Source organism: Colobus angolensis, unplaced genomic scaffold (assembly GCF_000951035.1).
Source record: "Colobus angolensis palliatus isolate OR3802 unplaced genomic scaffold, Cang.pa_1.0 Scaffold89, whole genome shotgun sequence".
NCBI lineage: Eukaryota > Metazoa > Chordata > Mammalia > Primates > Cercopithecidae > Colobus > Colobus angolensis.
Genome location: NW_012122820.1, coordinates 2580538 through 2598937, shown reverse-complemented (window position 1 = coordinate 2598937; position 18400 = coordinate 2580538). Strand labels below are relative to the sequence as shown.

General features: G+C 42.2%; 1 protein-coding gene across 2 annotated transcripts in view; it reads right to left on the bottom strand.

Annotated features, from left to right (window-relative positions):
• Positions 1-18400, bottom strand: part of ADIPOR2 (adiponectin receptor 2) — a 102874-nt gene that overhangs the window by 69020 nt on the left and 15454 nt on the right. The gene's annotated exons all lie outside the window — the stretch shown is intronic.

Genomic DNA, 18400 nt, shown 5'->3' with positions numbered 1-18400 from the left:
TTACAGATAAGTGAGAGACCAATGGCTGCATTGCATTCTTTGGAGTTTCTGATCAGCCTTTCCAAGGGAGGCAATCAGATATGTATCTATCTCAGTGAGCAGAGGGATGACTTTGAATAGAATGGAAGGCAGGTTTGCCCTAAGCAGTTCCCAACTTGACTTTTCCCTTTAGTTTAGGAAATGGGGGCCCCAAGATTTAATTTCCTTACACAACTCTTACACAGCAGGGGTCCCCAACCCCTAGGCTACAAGCCAATTCCCGTGGCCTTTTAGGAACCTGGCCTCACAGCAGGAGGTGAGGGGCTGGAAAGCTTCCTCTGTGTTTACAGCTGCTCCCCACTGCTTGCATTACCACCTGAGCTCCGCCTCCTGTAAAATCAGCGGTGGCATTAGATTCTCATAGAAGCCTAAACCCTGCTGTGATCTAGGTTGCATGCTCCTTATGAGAATCTAATGCCTGATGATCTGCCACTGTCTCCCATCACTCCCATACAGGACAGTCCAGCTGCGGAAAAACAAGCTCAGGGCTCCCACTGATTCTACGTTATGTTCAGTTACATAATGACTGCATTATATATTACAATGTAGTAATAATAGAAATAAAGTGCACAATAAATGTAATACGCTTGGATCATCCCGAAACCATCCACTCTAACCCCCGCCCACCAGTCCATGGAAAAACTGTCTTCCATGAAACCAGTGGTATTCCCAGCACCTATAGCGCCTGGCAAAAGTAAAGTGTATTCAGTAAATATCTGCCAAATAAGTCAACAGGAAACTACTCTTCACACATCAAAAATAAGTCAGAGATAGAAATGTCTTTCCCTGACCTCCCCAGGCTTATGATACTAACTCTATTCTTTGCATTTGTTTCTGATATAGTATACGTCACAACTGTTTACTGCCTGTCTTCCCTCTTGAACTATGAAACTTCTTAAGATGGGGAAGGCTTCCTTAGAATCCATTTTGTATCTACAACACCAAGCATGGTCTGGGATGCAAAGTAAGAGCTCAAAAACCTCTGCTAGGGCCAGGCATGGTGGCTCAAGCCTGTAATTCCAACACTTAGGGAGGCCGAGGCAGGCGGATCACTTGAGGTCAGGAGTTCGAGACCAGCCTGGCCAACATGGTAAAACCCCATCTCTGCTTAAAAAAAAATATAACAATTAGCTGGGCATGGTGGTATATGCCTGTAATACTAGCTACTCCACAGGCTGACACAGGAGAATTGCTTGAACCTGGGAGGCGGAGGTTGCAGTGAGCTGAGATTGCACCACTGCACGCCAGCCTGGCGACAGAACAAGAGTGTCTCCAAAAAAAAAAAAAAGACGAAAACAAAAAAACTTCTGTTGAGTGAGGATGACAGGAGCAGCTAACATGCTCTGAGTGCTTACTACATGCAATACAATATTTCCCATTGATTATCTCTTTAATCCTGACAACAATACTGGAAGATACATATGATTATTTTCCCCATTTGGCAGATGACAAAACAGTTAGAGCGGTTATAATTAATTTATCCATGTTCATATAGTTAATAAATGGCAGAGTCAGATTAAATTTATTCTGCCTGACACCTACGTCAATGCTCTTACCCCACAACGTCTGAATGAGCCATAAACTGTTCTCAAATAAATGCATGATAGCACTTAAATGCCAAAGCCAAGTATTTCAACACAGATAGTACATTATACTCTACAACGTTTGACGATATTAAGAAACTGTCAAGAAATAGGAAAGAACATGGAGCCTTGCTACATTTCAGAAGCAATAAAAAGAATGATTACAATTGGAGTACTTTCCAAATACTCAGAACCTTTCTGAGTAGAAGTCTCAATAAAACAAAACTGATAACTGAAAAAGCTTAACTGATAACATGCGAAAAGTTCCCAACATATGTTACTAATATGGCCCTTAAAAAAAGGTATAGTTGATAGTTGAGAAGGAGTGTTAATAAAATCTTAACTGCCATAACACAAAGAAGCATTTCGAATCAAACAGCAATCTATTTCCTTAAAATTATTTTGAAAATGTAAAGGCAGGCAACATGTTGTATCACTACACTGCTTTTTTCCCCCAGCATTAAGTAGACCAACCTTTAAATAAAATCACAAGGAACCCATTCTAGCTTAACCCTACCCCAATGGATGACTTTCCTAAGAAAACAGGAAAATCTTACCATTATGGGAAGTAGAGTTGGGGGGAAAAGCCAGCGAAAGCCTGCCACACTGCTGGTCTCTTATTGTACCCACGAAAAAATACCAATGAGAATCTTCCCAAAGTGATAAAAAGATGATATTTTAATTTCTAAGTTGCTACTTTAGCACTGTCTACTAGTTAGCAGTCCACTTTAGCCATTTCAGTAATGTTTGTCAAAATTCACAGAACCATACATCTAAAATGGGTGAATTTTACTGAGTGTAAACTACACCTCAACAAATTTGACTTTCTAAAAAGAGACAAAATACTATAAACATCACAAAATGTTTTTGAAGTCCTCAGTTAAAAAAAAAAAATCTAAATTTGTTTTGTCATCTCACCAAAGAGTACAAAGTTCTAAAGCTTTAAAAAACAAGTTGTTGAAAATAGATGCTAGACTTTCTTTGAGGTTTTTAAGTTTCAGGATCTCTGCTTTAAAAATATGATGATGACCATCCCAAGAAGTGTAACAGTCTTTCAAGAACTTGAAATATCTCAAATGCATCCAGATTAAAATAAGAGTCACTCTATACCATCACAGTCCAAGTATCATTATGAAAGAGAGGCTATACACAATACAGCAGTATAAAACTCAAAGGAGAATTTTTTAAGCCTACATTTTATCATTCAACATCAGAAACATCCAAATGCCCCAAATACCCCAAACTTAAACCAAATGAGTTACAAATCTGAAAAGCAGGTATACGTGTAAAATGACGCTATTACATTACAGTAAATGAAGAATTTTAAAAATTTATTTACAGCCTATATATTGACTGTAGTTTTACCTTTTGCTAAAGGAAACTATAATATAAAGTCACAGTTTCAAGCATGGTAGGGTAATAAAATTAAGTACATCATTTAAAAAATACTTATGTTTATTCTGTGCCAGGAAAAGTTCTAGAGACTGGCAATCCAGCAATGTACTAAATAAAATGAACAAAATACATTATATTTGACTAAAATTTTGTTTTCCTTATAATACAAATACACAAATCTAATAATAAAGCCTACAGAATCAAATTGCTTAGTCCCTAGTGCTTTTCAGAGGCTCAGTGAATTTTTTTTTCCTGGAGATGGAATTTCGCTCTCCTTGCCCAGGTTGGAGTACAATGGCACGATCTTAGCTCACCCCAACCTCCACCTCCCAGGTTCAAGTAATTCTCCAGTTCCAGTTTCTGGTCATATTAATAACTACAAACATTCTCAAAGGTTTGTCCTTAAGTTATCACAAATCCAAAAGATGATATAAAAGGCAATAAACCCATCTTCAATTTCATCCCATTTTTATAATAGACAAGTAATTCTCAAGTAATTCTCCTGCCTCAGCCTCCCAGTAGCTGGGATCACAGGCATGTGCCACCACGCCTGGCTAATTTTGTATTTTTAGCAGAGACAGGGTTTATCTGTGTTGGTCAGGCTGGTCTCGAACTCCTGATCTCAGGTGATCCACCCGCCTCAGCCTCCCAAAGTGCTGGGATTACACGCGTGAGCCACCGCGCCCGGCGGCTCAGTGACATTTTAACCAAATATCAACGTTACGTCCTAAGCAACATAACCTAAGCAGAGACAACCACTAAAGATGAGGGTATTAGATTTTAAAGGATAAAAAGGCAATATTTCTCTTAATAGGAACAGCCTAGAAAATAAAGAAGTAACTCAGATCATTTTAAAGGACTTTAAACAGTTTGAAAATTCCAAAGTGAACAACTTCAAGAGAAAAGTGCCTCTCTTTCCACTCAAATGTTTATCAACTTAGGACAGGAAAAAACTTCCAAGTCTTACAACCATTCCTATCACAGTACGCTAGGCAGATGATCAACAAGTTGACTCATCTTGACTTAACACTAATTTTATTTCTTACTTTACAGTAGCAAAGCTCATGTTTGAGTGTTTATACCCAAAGTCAGAATATCACCTTAACTCCTATTGCCTGCTTATTAAAGTTTACTTAAGTTTTTCTTGCTGAATTTGGTCAGGGATCAATTAAAGCATTTTCGCCACATATTCTCTACCACGAAAAATATTCTAACCATCTCTTGGCAAAAAATCAAATACGTTTTCCAGTAATGCTGCCTAGTTGGATATAGCGTGTGGTAAAATCACACAAGCAAATGATTATAACATGAAAAAGACTGGATGAAAAATTGCTAAGGTTTTAAAGAAAATTAACCTTTAGGAAATAAAGACTGAAAATAAATACTGAGTAAATAAATAATGAAAATGTAATTCAGGTGCAGTACTGTATTTGCAAAACCAGATGCATCTCCTAGATGCATCACACATAAGTGCTGAAAGTGTGAAGTGTGAAGAAAAAAGTTTTAAAGCAGGAAACTTCCTAAACTTGAAATTTCATATGCTTTCTGCAATGCAGTTCTAACATAGTTCTAAATGCATTATTTTTTATTCACTATCCTTTTAGTCAGGAATGTTAGGAATACCATATTACAAACAATCGAAGGTTAAATCCAAACATCAACATCTCTTTTTTTTTGAGACGGAGTCTCGCTCTGTCACCCGGGCTGGAGTGCTGTGGCCGGATCTCAGTTCACTACAAGCTCCGCCTCCCGGGTTCAGGCCATTCTCCTGCCTCAGCCTCCCGGGTAGCTGGGACTACAGGCGCCGCTACCTCGCCCGGCTAGTTTTTTGTAGTTTTTAGTAGAGAGGGGGTTTCACCGTGTTAGCCAGGATGGTCTCGATCTCCTGACCTCGTGATCCGCCCGTCTCGGCCTCCCAAAGTGCTGGGATTACAGGCTTGAGCCACCACGCCCGGCTAACATCTCTTATGTAATGACTAACAGCAATACTACTACTAATCTCTCCTGTGCCAGACTGAAACAGTTCCAGTTTCTGGTCATATTAATAACTACAAACATTCTCAAAGGTTTGTCCTTTAAGTTATCACAAATCCAAAAGATAATATAAAAGGCAATAAACCCATCTTCAATTTCATCCCATTTTTATAATAGACAAACGCCTGTATGTATCATCAGAATTACACTGCTCTCAGAGACCACCACATTCAGCAATGCTAAGTGTACTTAAGAGTAAGGTCTTCGGCCGGGCACGGTGGTTCAAGCCTGTAATCCCAGCACTTTGGGAGGCCGAGACGGGCGGATCACGAGGTCAGGAGATCGAGACCATCCTGGCTAACACGGTGAAACCCCATCTCTACTAAAAAATACAAAAAACTAGCCAGGCGAGGTGGCGGGCGCCTGTAGTCCCAGCTACTCGGGAGGCTGAGGCAGGAGAATGGCGTAAACCCGAGAGGCGGAGCTTGCAGTGAGCTGAGATCCGGCCACTGCACTCCAGCGCGCGCGACAAAGCGAGACTCCATCTCAAAAAAAAAAAGAGTAAGGTCTTCAAAGCCTAAAAAACAATTTTCCTCATCTTTATGTGTACGCAGTTTGTTCCTTCCAGTGGGTTTGTGGTCTTGCTGACTTCAACAATGAAGCCGCAGACCTTCGCGGTGAGTGCTACAGCTCTTAAAGGTGGCATGGACCCAAAGAGTGAGCAGCAGCAAGATTTACTGTGAAGAGTAAAAGAACAAAGCTTCCACAGTGTCGAAGGAGACCCCACGAGGTTGCGAGGTTGCCGCTGCTGGCTGGGGTGGCCAGTTTTTATTCCCTTATTTGTCCCCCTCCATGTCCTGCTGATTGGTCCATTTAACAGAGTGCTAATAGGTCCACTTTACAGAGCGCTGATTGGTCCATTTTACAGGGTGATGACTGGTCCATTTTACAAACCTCTAGCTAGCCACAGAGCGCTGATTGGTGCATTTTTAGAGTGCTGACTGGCGCATTTTACAATCCTCTCCTAAGACAGAAAAATTCTCCAAGTCCCCACCCAACCCAGAAGTCCAGCTGGCTTCACCTCTCAATTCCCTCTCTAAACAGGACACCCCAACTGCTGCTGGGAATTGGGCAACGCCCGCTCTAGCTACTTCCTGCTGGCTAGGGGAAAAGAAGGGGCCCTGCAGTGGTAGTGTCCTCCAAAGGGGAATTCTCTAGGCCAGCCAAAGCGACAATAGTCTGGCTTTTAAAGCCACGATAACTCGGGGTTGGGGGATGGGGGGGAACAAAACAAAACCACAGGTGTTTTTTTCTTTCAGATGGGAAACACGCAGGCATCAACAGGCTCACCCTTGAAACGCATCATAAGCCACTGGGACCAATTTGACCTGCAAACCCTGAAAAAGAGGCGGCTCATTTTTTTCTGCACTACAGCCTGGCCCCAATATTCTCTCTCTGATGGGAAAAAATGGCCACCTGAGGGAAGTATAAATTATAATACTATCCTGCAGCTTGACCTTTTCTGTAAGAAGGTAGACAAATGGAGTGGAATACCTTATGTCCAAGCTTTCTTTTCATTGAAGGATAATCCACAACTATGCAAAGCTTGCAATGTTATGGAGGAGGACCTCTGAGCTTACCTCCATATCCCAGCCTTCCTATAGCTCCACTTCCTATTAATGATAAGCGTCCTCTAATCTCACCCCCCCAGAAGGAAACAAGCAAAGAAATCTCCAAAGGACCACAAAAACTCCCAGGCTATTGGTTATGTCCCCTTCAAGCTGTAGGGGGAGGGGAATTTGGCCCAACCCAGGTACATGTCCCCTTCTCTCTCTGATTTAAAGCAGATGACAGTAGACCTGGGGAAGTTCTCAGATGATCCTGATAAGTACATAGATGTCCTACAGGGTCTAGGGCAAACCTTCGACCTCACTTGGAGAGATGTCATGCTATTGTTAGATCAAACCCTGGCCTTTAATGAAAAGAACGCAGCTTTAGATGCAGCCCAAGAGTTTGGAGATACCTGGTATCTTAGTCAAGTAAATAACAGAATGACAGTCGAAGAAAGGGACAAATTCCCTACTGGTCAGCAAGCCATCCTCAGTATGGATCCCCACCGGGTTCTCGACTCAGATCATGGGGACTGGAGTCGCAACCATCTGTTGACCTGTGTTCTAGAAGGACTAAGGAGAATTAGGAAAAAGTCCATGAATTATTCAATGATGTCCACCACAACTCAGGGAAAGGAAGAAACTCCTACCGCCTTCCTCGAGCAGCTAAGGGAAGCCTTAAGAAAATATACTACGCTGTTACCCGACTCACTCAAGGGTCAATTGATTCTAAAAGTTAAGTTTATTACCCAGTCAGCCACAGATATCAGGAGAAAACTCCAAAATCTAGCCCTGGTCCCTGAACAAAATTTGGATGCATTATTAAACCTGGCAACCTTGGTGTTCTATAGTAGGGACCAAGAGGAACAGACTGAAAAGGAAAAGCGAGGTAAGAGAAAGGCCACAACCTTAGTCATGGCCCTCAAACAGACCTTGGTGGTTCAGAAAGGACAGAAAATGGAGCAGGCCAATCATCTGGTAGGGCTTATTATCAGTGTGGTTTGCAAGGACACTTTAAAAAAGATTGTCCAACGAGAAACAAGCTGCCCCCTCGCCCATGTCCACTATGCCGAGGCAATCACTGGAAGGCACACTGCCCCAGAGGACAAAGGTTCTCCGGGCCAGAAGCCCCCAACCAGATGATCCAGTAACAGGACTGAGGGTGCCCGGGGCAAGCGTCAGTTCATGTCATCACCCTCACTGAACCCCAGGTACGTTTAACCATTGAGGGCCAGGAAATTGACTTCCTCCTGGACACTGGCACGGCTTTCTCGGTGTTAAACTCCTGTCCTGGACAGCTGTCCTCAAGGTCCATTACCATCCGAGGAATCCCGGGACAGCCTGTAACCAGGCTGTATTTCTCCCACCTCCTCAGTGGTAATTGGGAGACTCTGCTCTTTTCACATGCCTTTCTTATTATGCCGAAAGTTCCATACCCTTATTAGGGAGGGACGTATTAGCCAAAGCTGGAGCTATTATCTGCATGAATATGAGGACAAATTACCCATTTGTTGTCCCCTACTTGAGGAGGGAATCAACTCTGAAGTCTGGGCATTAGAAGGACAATTAGGAAGAGCAAAAAATGCCCGCCCTCTCCAAATAAGGCTAAAAGACCCCACCACTTTTCCTTATCAAAGGCAATATCCCTTAAGACCTGAAGTTCATAAAGGATTACATGATATTGTTAAGACATCTAAAAGCTCAAGGCTTAGTAAGAAAATGCAGCAGTCCCTGCAACACCCCAATTCTAGGAGTACAAAAACCGGTCAGTGGAGACTAGTGCAAGATCTTAGACTCATCAATGAGGCAGTAATTCCTCTGTATCCAGTTGTACCCAACCCCTATACCCTGCTCTCTCAAATACCAGAGGAAGCAGAATGGTTCACAGTTCTGGACCTCAAGGATGCCTTCTTCTGTATTCCCCTGCACTCTGACTCCCCTGCAGTTTCTCTTTGCCTTTGAGGATCCCACAGACCACACGTCCCAACTTACGTGAAAGGTCTTGCCCCAAGGGTTCAGGGATAGCTCTCATCTGTTTGGTCAGGCACTGGCCCAAGATCTAGGCCACTTCTCAAGCCCAGGCACTCTGGTCCTTCAATATGTGGACAATTTACTTTTGGCTACCAGTTCGGAAGCCTCATGCCAGTAAGCTACTGTAGATCTCTTGAACTTTCTAGCTAATCAAGGGTGTAAGGCATCTAAATCGAATGCCCAGCTCTGCCTATGACAAGTCAAATATCTAGGCCTAATCTTAGCCAGAGGAACCAGGGCCCTTAGCAAGGAACGAATACAGCCTATACTGGATTATCCTCGCCCTAAGACACTAAAACAGTTGCGGGGGTTCCTTGGAATCACCGGCTTTCGCCAACTATGGATCTGCAGATACAGCGAGATAGCCAGGCCCCTCTATATTCTAATCAAGGAGACCCAGAAGGCAAATACTCATCTAGTAGAATGGGAACCAGAGGCAGAAACAGCCTTCAAAATCTTAAAGTAAGTCCTAGTATAAGCTCCAACCTTAAGCCTTCCCACAGGACAAAACTTCTCTTTATACGTCTCAGAGAGAGCAGGAATAGTTCTTGGAGTCCTTACTCCGACTCGCGGGACAACCCCACAACCAGTGGCAAAAGGCTGGCCTGTTTACAGGTAGTTGCAGTGGTGTCTGTCTTAGTATCAGAGGCTATCAAAATAATACTAGGAAAGGATCTCACTGTCTGGACTACTCATGATGTAAATGGCACACTAGGTGCCAAAGGAAGTTTATGGCTATCAGAAAACCGCCTGCTTAGATACCAGGCACTACTCCTCGAGGGACCGGTGCTTCAAATATGCACATGTGTGGCCCTCAACCCTGTCACTTTTCTCCCAGAGGATGGGGAACCAACCAAGCATGACTGCCAACAAATTCTAGTCCAGACTTACGCCGCCTGAGATGATCTCTTAGAAGTACCCTTAGCTAATCCTGACCTTAACCTATATACCAATGGAAGGAAGTTCATTGGTAGAGAATGGGATACAAGGGGCAGGTTATGCCACAGTGAGTGATGTAACAGTACTTAAAAGCAAGCCTCTTCCCCCAGGGACCAGGGGCCAGATAGCAGAACTAGTGGCACTTACCCAAGTCTTAGAACTGGGAAAGGGAAAAAGAAAAAATGTGTATACAGATAGTAAGTACGCTTATCTAATCCTACATGCCCATGATGCAGTATGGAAAGAAAGGGAGTTCCTAACCTCTGGGGGAACCCCCATTAAATACCACAAGGAAATCATGGAGTTATTGCATGCAGTGCAAAAACCCAAGGAAGTGGCAGTCTTACACTGCTGAAGCCACCAAAAAGGGAAAGGAGAGGGGAGAACAGTAACATAAGCAGCTGGCAGAGGCAGGGAAAGACCAGCAGAGAGGAAAGAGAAAGAGGAACAGACAAAGAGAGTCAGAAAGAGAGAAACGGAGAGAGGAAGAGACAGACAAAGAAGTCAGAAAGACAGAAAGAGAAAGAGGGGAAAGAGAGAGAGAGGAACAGACAAAGAGACAAAAAGAGAGATAGCAGTAGTAAAGAAAAAACAGTATACCCTATTCCTTTAAAAGCCAGGGTAAATTTCTGTCCACCCAGCCAAGGCATATTCTTATGTGGAACTTCAACCTATATCTGCCTCCCCACCAACTGGACAGGCACCTGCACCTTAGTCTTCCTAACTCCCAACATTAACATTGCCTCAGGAAATCAGACTCTATCAGTGCCTCTTCAAAGCTCAAGCCCGTCAGCGCAGAGCCATACAACTAATACCCCTATTTATAGGGTTAGGAATGGTCATGGTCACTGCTACAGGAATTGGAATAGCAGGTTTATCTACTTCATTATCCTACTACCACACACTCTCAAACGATTTCTCAGACAGTTTGCAAGAAATAACAAAATCTGGCCGGGCACGGTGGCTCAAGCCTGTAATCCCAGCACTTTGGGAGGCCGAGACGGGCGGATCATGAGGTCAGGAGATCGAGACCATCCTGGCTAACACAGTGAAACCCCGTCTCTACTAAAAAATACAAAAAACTAGCCGGGCGAGGTGGCGGGTGCCTGTAGTCCCAGCTACTCGGGAGGCTGAGGCAGGAGAATGGCCTAAAGCCAGGAGGCGGAGCTTGCAGTGAGCTGAGATCCGGCCACTGTACTCCAGCCTGGGCGACAGAGCAAGACTCCGTCTCCAAAAAAAAAAAAAAGAAATAACAAAATCTATCCTTACTCTACAATCCCAGATAGACTCTTTGGCAGCAGGGACTCTCCAAATCTGCCAAGGCCTAGACTTCCTCACTGCTGAGAAAGGAGGACTATGTACCTTCTTAGGGGAAGGGTGTTGCTTTTACACTAACCAGGGAGGGATAGTACGAGACGCCACCTGGCCTTTACAGGAAAAGGCTTCTGAAATCAGACGCCTTTCAAACTCTTATATCAACCTCTGGAGCTGGGCGACATGGCTTCTCCCCTTTCTAGGTCCCATAACAGCTATCTTGCTATTACTCGCCCATCGGGCCCTGTATTTTTAACCTCCTTGTCAAATTTGTTTCCTCCAGAATCGATGCCACCAAGCTGCAGATGGTCTTACAAATGGAACCCCAAATGAGTTCAACTAACAACTTCTACTGAGGACCCCTGGACCGACCCACAGACCCTTTGGCTGACCTACAGAGTTTCCCTCATGGCTACAGGGTCAACCAACTTTTTGTCAGGACCCCACAGCTGAATGGCTTTCCTCTCGTCGATCCTTGGCTCAGCCTGGAAGTACAGGAAAAGAGGAAGCTGGTTCCAGGCAAACCAATGCTCCCAACTCTGAAGAGTCGGGGGTTGTTAGAGAGCCCTTTCCCAGAAAGCCTGACATCCATGTCTTTAGTCTGGCAGCCCTGCTAGTTGTTTTTAACTGGCCAACAGGTGCCCAGTGTTTAACCCCTGAATTCTAAGGAAAAACAGGACAGAACAGCAAGCGAAAGGGGTCCAATGGTACTCACCACTTGGCGATAGTCCCATCTGGGTCACCAAGATGTGTCCAGAGTTGATTCCTTCCTGTGGGTTCGTGGCCTCGCTGACTTCAAGAATGAAGCCGCAGACCTTCGCGGTGATTGTTACAGCTCTTAAAGGTGGCATGGACCCAAAGAGTGAGCAGCAGCAAGATTTATTGTGAAGAAAGAACAAAGCTTCCACAGCGTGGCAGGGGACCCAACTGGCTTGCAGCTGCTGGCTGGGGTGGCCAGCTTTTATTCCCTTATTTGTGCTCACCCATGTCCCGCTGATTGGTCCATTTTACAGAGCGCTGATTTCCATTTTACAATGTGCAGATTGGTCCATTTTACAAACCTCTAGTTAGCCACAGAGCACTGACTGGTGCATTTTTACAGAATGCTGATTGGCGCATTTTACAATCCTTTCATTTACACCATGTTTTAGAACCAACCACAGAAAACTGTGTGAGAACACAATCTTCTGGGCAGGATGAACAGAAATACTATCAAGGTCATAGCTTAAAAGACAGAGTAGAGTTGTACTGGGCCAACCAATCAGGTTTGGCTGGGAAATGGTAAATCATCTGACAGTATATACAAAGAAAAATACTGAAGCCAGTAACAGACATTCTTGTAGGCCAAAATGTATTCAAATGAAAACAAGATTGCTCTTTTTAATCATACTACTCAAGCACTTTCTACTTTAAAATATTTATATTTAATATAAATATTGAATATTATTTTACCATCTAAAAATTTTCAACTCTGCTTTTCTACAACTATATCCTCTTATCTGTTGAATGACTTCTACTTGTCTCCACTTACATCTATTATTGCACATTTTATCATAAAATCCAAATGTACTTCTATATTTCAAATTCAGAGAAATTAAAATAAGGCACACAGTCATACAAATTTCAAACCCATTCAAATTCAGAGATAATCTTTTGTTGTTTTAGATTATTATTTCCCCAGAAAGTTAGATGAGAACAAATTAAATTCCATCTGACTACTTATTAAGGAATTTCTACATGCTAGACAGACCACCAATCAATTGTAATCTACATACTAGCACCAAACTGGAGAAAATGAAACTTAAAAAAAATTCTCATTTAAGCACTTAAAATAATTAGGAATAAATCCAATAAAAGATGTCCATCACGTCCTACACTGAAAACTACAAAACACTGCTGAGAGAAACTAAAGAACCTTAAAAAATAAAAACTACACCATTTTCAAGGACCGGAAGACTCAATATTTTTAAAACGGCAGTTCTCTCCCAAATCATCTATATACTTAATACAATGCCAATGAAATTCCAGCAGGCTTTTTGATAGAAACTGACACTATTAATACCAAAATTTATGGAAATGCAAAGAATCTAGAGTAACCAAAATTTACCATAAAGCCACAGTAATCAAACGTAGTACTGGCATAAGCATAGATACACAGGGCCAGGTGCAGTGGCTCACACATGTAATCCAGCACTTTGGGAGGTGCAGGCAGGTGGATTACCTGAAGTCAGGAGTTCGAGACCAGCCTGGCCAACATGGTGAAACCCCATCTCTACTAAAAATATGAAAATTAGCTGGGCGTGGTGGTGCATGCCTGTAATCCCAGCTACTCGTGAGGCTGAGGCAGGAGAATCGCTTGAACCTGAGAGGCAGACGTTGCAGTGACCCAAGATCATGCCATTGCCCTCCAACCTGGGTGACAGAGCAAGACTCTGTCTCCAAAAAAAAAATAGTATAGGTATACAGATCAATGCAATAATAAAAAGACCTACTCATTTATGAAAAACTGATTTTCAACAAAGGTCAAAGTAATTAAATGAGAAAAGGATAGTCTTTTTACCAAATGGTGCTTGAACAACTGGATATTCATATGGGAGAGGACAACCTGAACTTTTACCTCACATCATACACAAAAATTAACTTGAAATAGATCATAGGCTTAAACGTAATATCTAAAACTGTAAGGCTTCCAAAATAAACACAGGTGAAAATCTTTACGACCTTGGTGTAGCTAAATACTTCTTAAGATACAAAAAGCATTAACCGTAAGTAAAAAGTGATAAACTAGACTCAACAAAATTAAGAAACATCTGCTCTTCCAAAGACTGTAAAGAAAATGAAACGCAAGCCACAGAACAAAAGAATACAGTCATCTAGCCGGGCGCGGTGGCTCAAGCCTGTAATCCCAGCACTTTGGGAGGCCGAGACGGGCGGATCACGAGGTCAGGAGATCGAGACCATCCTGACTATCACGGTGAAACCCCGTCTCTACTAAAAATACAAAAACTAGCCGGGCGAGGTGGCGGGCGCCTGTAGTCCCAGCTACTCGGGAGGCTGAGGCAGGAGAATGGCGTAAACCCAGGAGGCGGAGCTTGCAGTGAGCTGAGATCCGGCCACTGCACTCCAGTCTGGGCGACAGAGCGAGACTCCGCCTCAAAAAAAAAAAAAAAAAAAAGAATACAGTCATCTCTCGGTATCCTTTCCTTGGGGAACTGGTTTCAAGAACCCCTCTCTACCCTCCTAATCCACCCAAAACTGAACACCAAAATTCAAGGATGCTCAAGTCCCTTATTTAAAAAAAAAAAAAAATCATATTTGCATATCACCTATGCACATCTTCCTTACACTTTAAATCAATCTCTAGATTATTCAGAATACCTAATATGATTAAATGCTATATAAATAGCTGTTATACTGTACTTTTTATTTGTATTATTTTTATTCTCATATTGTTGTTTTTTTTAACCATTTTCTATCCTAGATTTGTTAAATCCATGGATGTAGAACCCTCAGAAAAGGAGGGCTGACTGTATATTCAAAATTCACACGGCTGACAAAGTACTTGTATCCACAACATATAAAGAACTTGTAACTCAGTAATTTTTAAAAACGTTATTTTCAAAATGAATTAAGAATCAGACACCTCATCTAATAAAAAGATATACAAATTGCCAATAAACACATGAAAAAGTGTTCAACATCATTTGCTATCAGAAAAATGCAGCCGGGCACGGTGGTTCAAGCCTGTAATCCCAGCACTTTGGGAGGCTGAGACGGGCGGATCACGAGGTCAGAAGATCGAGACCATCCTGGCTAACACGGTGAAACCCCGTCTCTACTAAAAATACAAAAACTAGCCGGGTGAGGTGGTGGGCACCTGTAGTCCCAGCTACTCGGGAGGCTGAGGCAGGAGAATGGCGTAAACCCGGGAGGCGGAGCTTGCAGTGAGCTGAGATCCGGCCACTGCACTCCAGTCCGGGCGACAGAGCGAGAGTCCGCCTCAAAAAAAAAAAGAAAAGAAAAATGCAAATAAGGCGAGGCATGGTGGCTGACACCTATAATCCCAGCACTTACGGAGACTGAGGCAGGAGGATCACTTGAGCCCCAGATTTAAAGACCAGCCTGGGCACATAGCAAGATCTCATCTCTACATAAAAATTGTTACAAAATAAAATTAGCTGGGTTTGGTGGCATGCACCTATAGTCCCAGCTACTTGGGAGGCTGGGGTGGAAGGATTCCTTGAGGCTGGGAAGTCAAGGCTGCAGTGAGCCAGGATCACAGCAACCTGGGCAACAGACAAGACCCTGTCTCAAAACAAAAAGCAAAGCATTCAAAAAGAAAAATGTAAATAAAAACCACAATAAGATATCAATTCACACACACACACAAAAAAAAGTTAAAATTAAAAACACAGCATATAACATAAATGAGATTACAGGAAGATAAAATGGCACAATCAGTTTGAAAAACTGTTTAACTTACTAAGAAACTGCAAAATATACACCATATGACTCAGCTATTCTACTCCCATTTGCTGAAGAGAAATAAGAACTGAAGTCCACAGAAAGACTTGTACATCAATGTTCACTGCCACTTTAATCATAATAGCCAAAAACTGGAAACCCAAATATCAGGTGAATGAAGAAACAAATTGTGGTATAGCCATACCACAGTGAATACTACCCAGCAATAAAAGGCAACAAACTACTGGAACACAAAGCAACATGGAAGACTCAAAAACATGCGGAGTGAAAGCAGCCAGACATTAAAGAACATGTACAGCATGATTCCATTTACACACACAAAAAAAATTTTTTTGAGACCAGGTCTCACTCTGTCACTAGGCTGGATTGCAGTGGTACGATCCTGGCCCACCGCAGCCTCCCACTCTGGGCTCAAGAGATCCTCCCACCTCAGCCTCTCAAAGTGATGGGAATATGGGCATGAGCCACCTTGCCCAGCCCACTTACATGAAATTCTAAGAGACAAAACGAATGTATACAAATCAGTGGTTTCCTTGAACCAGAGGAGGGGAGGGGTGTGGTGCACTGACTGTGAGGGACACAAGGAAGGTTTTGGAGATAACAGAAATTCCACTACCTTGATTAGGATGATGGTTATCTGGGTATGTACATTATCAAAAGTTATCTAACTGCACCCTTAAAACGAGTATATTTCGTTGTTTAAATTATACTTCAATAAAGTTGATTTTAAATCCTAATAAAACAACAGTAAAGTTTATTTACAAGCCTTGATCACACAAAAGTTTGAGAAACTATTATTCGAGTCATATTATTTGTGTTTTGGCCAAGTAATAGTAGCCTCCTAAACAGTCTTCCTTCAATGAACACTTCCTAGTCTTTACTCCCTCAAAGGAAACACCGACTAATTCATAACCATTCTGGTTTCTCCAACCAAAAGCCCTTCTTGTTACCTACTTCAGAAGCATAATATTACTGCCTATTACCATAAAAATGTATTAATAGAAGTTACCATGTTACTATGCGCCAGATAAGGTGAGCTTTTATAAATATTCTCATTTAACTTTAAAACTCTGCCTGTTACATAGGTAGCATTATCTCTATTTACCAATGAGAAGATTGAGGTTTTGTAAAACTTTCTGGATAATCTCCCTAAGGTTACACAATGTACAAAACAGAGAAGCAAGAAATGGCCTATTATACAACACTGCCTCCCACAAAAGTAAGTAGTTTCTTTCTTCCTACATCATGATGTTATCTCTCTGAAGAAGAAGGTGAATTGTACTTTACTACTGAAGACAACTTTGAACAAAGCCCAGTAGTTCACCCTTCACCTATCATGTCAAACAATCCTTAAGAACAGGGTCCCATTTTACAGATAAAGAAACTGAGGTTCATGGAGATAATGCAATTCATCAAAACACAAACTTAAGTGGAAGACTCTGAATTCAAATCTTTATCTCTCTGACTTCAAAGTCCATGCTTTTACCACCATCTTATAGGACTTCAATAAAGGCAGAAACAATGCATTATAGCCACTGGTAGTGGTCAAAGCTAAAAACACAATGTCTTTAAAGAAGGAAAGTCTTTCTACAACTCTTTTACAGCCATATTAAAATGGTTATCCTCAGCCGGGCGCGGTGGCTCAAGCCTGTAATCCCAGCACTTTGGGAGGCCGAGACGGGCGGATCACGAGGTCAGGAGATCGAGACCATCCTGGCTAACACGGTGAAACCCCGTCTCTACTAAAAATACAAAAAAACTAGCCGGGCAAGGTGGCGGGCGCCTGTAGTCCCAGCTACTCGGGAGGCTGAGGCAGGAGAATGGCGGGAACCCGGGAGGCGGAGCTTGCAGTGAGCTGAGATCCGGCCACTGCACTCCAGTCCGGGTGACAGAGCGAGACTCCGCCTCAAAAAAAAAAAAAAATGGTTATCCTCATTTCCCAAGATCTATAATAATGACTGAGTACTGTTTTTGAAACAAAGATTAGTACCCAGAAGTGTTTTGGATTTAGAATTGTTTCCGATTTTGGAATATTTGTATATACATAACAAAATATCATGGGGATATAACCCAAGTCTAAACACAAAATGCATTTTGTTTCATAGCCTGCAGGTAAATTTATACAATGTTTTGTAATTGCGTGCATGAAACAAAGTTCTGACTGCAACTTGTCACTGGAAGTCAGGTGTGGAATTTTCCACTTGCAACGTCAAAAAAGTTTCAGGTTTGGGAGCATTTCAGATTTCAGATTTTTGGATCACAGATGCTCAATCTGTACATAAAAATGCTAATATAAGGAACAACAGTTCTAAATATTATAGTCAGGGAAATCCTGAAAAATCTAGGATTATATATTTTGTGCCAAAATGTATCAAATATGTAAAGACTTCCTTCCATAAATCATCTGTACTATAATACCACATAACCCACTGTTTAAATTACTTCAAAAGTAAAATCTGTTCAGATAAAACATGTGGCCTGTACAGTTAACCTTTCAGGCAAAATCAAAACCCTATTTTGAAGTGATAAAGCACCTTTCTCCCATTATTAAATAGCAATCATTCCAGGCTCTACCTCATCTCACATATTACCCTCCAAAACACGTCTGTTTTGTTTTTTTGTTTGTTTGTTTTTTGCTTTATAATGTTGCAGATGGAAAATTCAAGGAAGTGGTTAGTTATCTTTCTCAATATTACAAATCTAAGAAATCTAAAAATAAACTTGTATCCACAATATTTCTCAATATTGCTCAATTCCACTAAATCATAAGGCCTTCTTCTGACCAGTATGAGAAAGGAATAAAAAGAAAAAAGAGAAACTTAGAATATACATCTGAAGGCCTCAGCAGCAACACTCCTTAGACTACAAGTATAATAAAAACTCTCTTAAGGGCCGGGCGCGGTGGCTCAAGCCTGTAATCCCAGCACTTTGGGAAGCCGAGATGGGCGGATCACGAGGTCAGGAGATCGAGACCATCCTGGCTACCACGGTGAAACCCCGTCTCTACTAAAAAATACAAAAAACTAGCCG